Source organism: Myotis davidii, unplaced genomic scaffold (genome assembly GCF_000327345.1).
Source record: "Myotis davidii unplaced genomic scaffold, ASM32734v1 scaffold18, whole genome shotgun sequence".
Lineage (NCBI taxonomy): Eukaryota > Metazoa > Chordata > Mammalia > Chiroptera > Vespertilionidae > Myotis > Myotis davidii.
In genome coordinates, this window is record NW_006292696.1 from 5,763,575 (window position 1) to 5,770,828 (window position 7,254).

General features: G+C 44.5%; 1 protein-coding gene across 1 annotated transcript in view; it reads left to right on the forward strand.

Annotated features, from left to right (window-relative positions):
• The first annotated feature begins 1,308 nt into the window (after positions 1-1,308).
• Positions 1,309-7,254, forward strand: part of SGCD (sarcoglycan delta) — a 301,109-nt gene continuing 295,163 nt past the window's right edge. Inside the window, exon 1 of the mRNA XM_006766292.2 lies at positions 1,309-1,640. The gene's annotated coding sequence lies outside the window, so the exon portion shown is untranslated. The remainder of the gene's footprint in view (positions 1,641-7,254) is intronic.

Consider the following 7,254-nt stretch of genomic DNA (forward strand, 5'->3'; position numbering starts at 1 on the left):
GATAAAAAAAAAAAAACACATAGAAAATTAACCCAAATCCCATTTTATCGCCTCAACTCTGGCATTAACTGTCTTTGCAACTCTGGACGAGCCATCTAATCTGTCTGGGCCTGCATATCCCTCTATAACATGAAGGGTAGAAACAATTTTAGTAGGATGGTCTCTGGGGTTCCTTTCAACCCATAAGTTCTCTGATTCTGTAATTGCATCCTGACCTTAGAGGTGCACATGGTCCCTTCCCCCACACACATACACTCACTTCATCCCAAGGCAAAAATCTAATCCTGCCAAAAGTGCCCATAGCAATTGGATTCTTATCTCAAGACCCCACCGAATCCTATTATTCACAACAGCCTCTCGGGAACACACCACACTTTTACAATCTGGGCAGCCCCGTCTTTAAAATAAGTTGCTAATGGGGTGGACTATTAGGAAGTAAAATATTAATACTGAAAGAAAAAAGAAGAAAGTCAAAACAGATGAGGCTCTCCCTTTACATCATCTCTATTCTACAGTGTTACCTTGACAACTCAGCTTCGGCTGTTTAGATATTGGGTTTTCAGTGTGGGAAAAGGAGAAGAGGGGTGTCTGTCCTCTTCGTACCTGTAGAGATTTCCTCTCATTTCATGGAAAAATGAAATGTCAAAGGTAGACTGCAAGGTCCCGCAGAATGTACACAGGACATCTTGTTGGAGGGTCATCCAGAAATAATCGCAGGGGCACAGAATGAGGACACATTCTGATTGAAGGTACATTATTTTCTCTTTTCTGTTTCCTATAATCATAACACACAGCAACAGCCTGTAAAACTTTAGTTCCATTTTTGGACCAGCACAGACATAGAGAAGAGAGCAGCCAAAGTGCCTGAAAAACAATTGCATTATTTTTAGTTGCAGCGGCCATAGATGCACACACCAGGATGGGGGCACAACTCTCAAGTGCTGAACCAGCCTGGAAACACTAAAAATATTACTCCCTCCAGCCTGTGACATTGTGAGTGAAGACTGAGGCAACGCAGGGAGGGAGTTCACATTAGACTTCATGATTCTTAGCTCTAATAGGCATGTTTTCAGGACCAGCAAGGGCTCAAGGGGCTGAGCAGGGGGTGGGGGTGGGGCTCAGAAAAAGTGAATAGAAGGAGCAAGTCCTACAGGGGCGATGTTGAGCAGAAGAAAGAGAAGATGTCTCCAGCATCTAGCCCCACCGAGCAGAGCCTGCGTGGAGAATGGCTGAGAAATCCGAACGGGTTCTAGAAGCAGTGCCCCTGGTGGTTGTGAGCCCAGCAGACGCCATGGGCGCTGTTGCAGGGGAGCCGGCCGGGCCGGGCCGGACACATGTTTCCCATTGATTGTTGGAGACAGCCCAGTAGCTCCGCGTTGGCCTGACAAAGCCGTATTGAAGTGCAGACAGAGTACAGTTTCAAAGCAGGCAGAAAGAGAGCGGGAATGCTGTTCAGGAAATTCTTCAGGCATGGGCAGGGCCTTGGCTGCAGTTCCACAGTTGGAAAATCTGACTGGGGCAGCTCCTGAGCACGGGCTGGGCCTGCTTGCACTCGGCAGGCCCCGGCCGCCTCCGTCACAGCCTCTCAGCACCCCGGACCGAGGGCCATTTCACAGCTGCCTGGGAAGCAGACGAGAGAGGTAGGGGGCCGCTGGGTGCATGCATGTCCACGCCTCTCTTCCCTTCCTAAGCCTGCTATTTGTTTGCACGGACTCCGACTTCCCAGGGCGTGTGTGTGTGTGTGTGTGTGTGTGTGTGTGTGTGTGTGTGTCTAAAGTTAGAATTCCATCACTTACACATGTGGCGTGGACTTGGGATCTTTCCTTCCCCCCACTCCCTTCAAGATCTGACTTTCAGCAGCACTGAGACGCTTCTGAAAGCGGGGGGTGAGGGGGCAGCTCAGTGTGAAAAAAGAAAAGTATGTGATGTGTGTGTTGTCACCCGGCTCCCGCCTTCTGGAACTTTGCTGTGTGGAAGGACACTTCATTGGCAGGAAAGATCATTTTAAATGAAATTGTCTGTGTGCTTTGCTTCATGAGAGTTGTTAGAGGAGCGTTTTGTGTTTTTCTTTTAGCAGAAAATGGCTCTCATTTCGGGAGGGAAGTGGGGTTTGAAGTTTCTATTTTGGATGACACTTGCAGAGTGCAGGAGCAGATGTGTGTCTGTGTGTTCCTGGCATCTTCTTCTTATTATAGGAGGTTGTGACAGTCATTGAAGGAGCCCATTGATAGATTTGCCTAGAAATATGCTGGATCAACATTTGTATTTGTTTGTATAATAATTTTTACTTTTTCTGAGTTTTACTCTCAAAAAATACTTCTACATTTTCTGAAATATAGATCACTGAAGAGTAACAGAAAACAGTCACTTACTCAAAATCATTGTTCAAAGATGGAGACATAATGGTGTGAATTTTATTTTATTGATCAATTGATTTCCTTTTACACCTAACTAAAGAGTGCCTTTTTTTAAAAATCAAATTTTAAATAATCCTTGTCACACATATCAGCTATAATGCAATATAGATGTTAACTCCCCTGGGTAAGCTATAGCTTATTATATGCTTTGCAATTATAAAATATGCAGAATAATGCAATTGCATCTAAGAAACTGGTCCAGCTGAGAAAGAGGTCGACTAAATTTCACTACAATGTTGTGATTCCTGGCAGGGCAATCTGTGACAGCAACGGTGTTTTCCAAAGGGGTTTTGGCCAAGAGTCCGGTTGGGAGAAGAGATGAATGAATGGATTCTTGGATACTTTTGAATAGCAGAATATTAGTAGCTACGCCTCGTAGGGTGGGCCTCTATAAAAACAGGTGTGTGTTTGCTTAGTTCTAAAATCTCTCAACAAGTAGCTAATAGTACAGAGTAAGGTTAATGGGTAAATGAAAAGTGTGTTTTTTTTTATATCTTTCTCTGTGTACGACCTAGGACGAGTGGGCGGACACTGTGTCCTATTGGAACTTGATTTTCAGCCAGCAATTTTATTTTCTCCACGGTTTTGCACGTGGAGGAGGGAATGGGGCAGCAGGATTTTGAGTCTAAAAGATGGTGCACAACCGTTTTCTTCATCAGCCTCATCTTTGGGTTGGGCTGGGCAGGGAAGGGCTTGTGAACTGCGGGAGAGGGAACAAGAAAGGCATGCAGTGAGAAGTCGGAAAGACAGTGACTACACTATGTTTTTCTCAAGTGCCTACTGGGCGAGCAAAATGACAGGACAGATTAGGAAGCCACATGGGCCATGGCCTCGCCCACTGCCAGTGCAAGCGGAGCCTCCGTGAGCTCTAATGTCATACATACCCTTCTAAATTTAGTGCACCCCAAGCCCCGAGCAGAACAGGCAACTCCGTGTTGCAGGATTACGTGCAGCCGTGCCTAAAACTTGGAAGAACCTCTATAGTTTCCCTTTTTTGGCAGTATGAGAGGAAAATAAGTGAGGCCCTCCCGATGTTTGAAGAGAGATCGCCGGAGTGGAGGGTAGGGAAGAAATCCAGGACAGAGGAGAGGTCACACCACACACTGGGCAGTGAGGGCAGAGGGAGGAGATGAGTGTAGGAGCGAAACACATTCTAGAAACAGCACAGAGCAGCAGGCACTGATTTGTTTGACTGGACGTGTGTGGATAAACCATGGCCTCAGTGAGGAAAATGGTTTTACCCTCCTCGCTGTAGGAGGCCCCCTGGTCAGTCTGCCCTGCTCTGCCTTCTGGAAGTAATCAGAAAGCGCATTTTGTAAGATTGGCATCGTCCAAGGGTTCAGATTTCCTAAGCGGGGAGGGAGCAGGCTCTTAAGGCCTTATTTTTAACCCACATTTGTTCCATCCAGTGATATTCCTGCTTGGGAGGGGGTGCCGCGTGAAGGGACCCGCTCGACTTGGGTGAATGATCGCAGTGGGCAAAGCGGGTTCCAGGCCCTGCTCCTGGACACTTCAGTATGAAGACAAACTTCGGAAAGGGATACAAAATGGTGTATATGTCTTATGCTAGTGAATTTATTCAATTTTTTTATTTTCTTTTAAAAACCACCTCCGCCGTAACCAGTTTGGCTCAGTGGATAGAGCGTCGGCCTGCGGACTCAAGGGTCCCAGGTTCGATTCTGGTCAGGGGCGTGTACCTTGGTTGCGGGCACATCCCCAGTTATGGGTGTGCAGGAGGCAGCTGATCCATGTTTCTCTCTCATGGATGTTTCTAACTCTCTGTCCCTCTTCCTTCCTCTCTGTAAAAAATCAATAAAATACATTTAAAAAAAATAAAAATAAAAACCACCTCCAATGGCATGTACCACATTGTTGGTGAAAGTGTTTAATATCTGTTTCACAATATAAGGACGTTCTTAGCATCGTGGATATCACCATCCGGGAGGGATTTGGCTACCCTGTATTCAGAATTTCTTGAGTTTGAGAATTATAGTGACCCCTTTTAACAGGCCTGGAAAAAAGATCTGTTCCTCCATTGTTGATTCAATCATTTGTTATGCTTTATTTGTTTATACCATTTTCTTGTTCATAGAATTTATTGGGGTGACCTTGGTTAATAAAATTATATAGGTGTCAGGTGTAAATTCTATAATACATCAGCTGCGTATTGTATTGTGCATTTACCACCCCAAGTCAAGTCTCCTTCCATCATCATTTATGCCCCCTATACTCTCTTCTATCTCTCCTCACCTCTTTCCCCTCTGGAAATCACCATACTATTGTCTGTGTCTGTGAGATTTTTGTTTGTTGTATTAATCGTTTTACCTTTCTCATACAGCTCTGCTACTACCTTCCCTCTGATAGCTGTCAGCCTGCTTCTATTTTGTTTGTTTTGTTCATTAGATTCCACATATAAGTGAAATCATATGATACTTGTCTTTTTCTGACTGGCTTATTTCACTGAGCATAATGCTCTTCGAGGCCATCCATGCTATTGCAAAGGGTTTTTCATCCACTCATCTATTGATGGACACTTGGGCTGCTTCTAAATCTTGGCTATTGTAATAATGTTGGAACGAAATAGAGGTGCATATATTCTTTCAAATCAGTGTTTCAGATTTCTTCGGATATATTCCCAGAAGTGGAATCACTGGGTCATAAGGCAGTTCCATTTTTAATTATTTTTAGGTAACTCCATACTACTTTCCGTAGTAGCTGCACAAATCTGTATTCTTACCAGCAGTACATGAGGGTTCCCTTTTTCCACATCCTCACCAACACTTGTTTATTGATTTATTGATGGTAGCCAATCTGACATGTGTGCAGCGATATTTCATTGTGGCTTTAATTTACATGTCTGTGATGATTAGTGATGTTGAGCATTTTTCCATATTCTAGTTGGCCATCTTTATGTCTTTTTTAAATATTATGTATTTCTTTCAGAGCAGAAGGGAGATGGAGAGAGAGAGATAGAAACATCAATGATAAGAGAGAGAATCACTGATCGGCTGCCTCCTGCCACTCGGGGGATTGAACCCCATGTTAAATATGTTGGCTCAAAACTAGCTGGTGCCATGCTAGAGGAAGTAACATGGCAATGGACTCCTACTGTTCAAAGGGCCCTCAGGAATCACAAGGTTCCATGGTTTCTCAAAACTTCTGAAATCAGACTCTCTGAGGTTAAAGTAGGGGAATCCCTATATTATTAAAAGCTCCCTGAGAGATTCTGTTGAAGCCAGCCAGACACTGGTCCACAGAACTGAGTTTGTTTAATACTGTCGTGGCTAAACTATTATTGACTGCAGGGGTGCCATTTATAGCATTGCTAACAGATGCCAGCCAGATGTGATAACGGTCTGCTCCCCACCTCTCAACTAGGAAACGAGTCCACAACCCAAGCATGTGTCCTGACAGGAAATTGAACGGTGAACTCCTGGTTCATAGGTCAACACTCAACCCCTGAGCCACACCAGCCAGGCAAACTCTTCCATTTCTTTATGAATACCTTAGGCTGGACATCTCGAGTTATTTTATCTACCCTCATCTTTTTCTGTGCTATTCTCTTTCTTTTTCTCCAAACACATTCCGGTTAACCTCCTCCTGAGAAAAATGTAGTTCTCTGAACTCAATTCCAGTCATCTGACCAGTACTTGTTTCCGAATAAGACAACATACATCTATTAACCTAAGGTGAAGAGGGTGATGGTCAGGGAGAAAGCACAGCAAGAAAAAAGAATGGGGTAATCTAGTAGCAGAAGGAGAGTGCTTATACTGTGACCTGAGCCCCGGCTCTGTGTGACCTTGGGCAGGTCACTTCATCTCCATGTGCCACAGTTGGATCATCTTGAAAATGGACATGAGCAGAAGGGAGATGGAGAGAGAGAGATAGAAACATCAATGATAAGAGAGAGAATCACTGATCGGCTGCCTCCTGCCACTCGGGGGATTGAACCCCATGTTAAATATGTTGGCTCAAAACTAGCTGGTGCCATGCTAGAGGAAGTAACATGGCAATGGACTCCTACTGTTCAAAGGGCCCTCAGGAATCACAAGGTTCCATGGTTTCTCAAAACTTCTGAAATCAGACTCTCTGAGGTTAAAGTAGGGGAATCCCTATATTATTAAAAGCTCCCTGAGAGATTCTGTTGAAGCCAGCCAGACACTGGTCCACAGAACTGAGTTTGTTTAATACTGTCGTGGCTAAACTATTATTGACTGCAGGGGTGCCATTTATAGCATTGCTAACAGATGCCAGCCAGATGTGATAACGGAGACCCTCCCTTCACTGGGAGGCAGCTTGTGGTGTTGTTTCTCAAGTCAAGCTTCCTCAGATTGGGCCAAATTTGTATCTCTGTACTTTCTTTGCAACCCATAGCAATTGTCATAGTAGCTTAAGCCACATTTGAGGGTGTAGTGGTAGTTAGTGCGGAAGTGAGGGGAAGAGAAGGAAATATAGGTAGAGGTGGCCAGGAATACTGGGATGCATCCTTAATCAACTGAAAGCTGGATCTCAGCTTTCCCATCTGTGAAATGGGATCAGATGCATCTAAAGTGTCTTCTGCTTCTCACAATACATGATTTTTGTAATTCTAAGGCTCTTCCATTTTTTTAAAAATATATATATATATATTTATTTCAGAGAGGAAGCCAGAGGGAAAGGGAGAGATGGAAACATCAATGATGAGAGGAAATCATTGATCAGCTGCCTTCTGCTCCCCACCTCTCAACTAGTGAGCCTGAAATTCGGGCATATGCCCTGACCTGGAATCCTATCGGGACCTCCAGGTTCATAGGTCAATGCTCAACCACTGCGCCATGCTGGCCAGCCAACATTTACT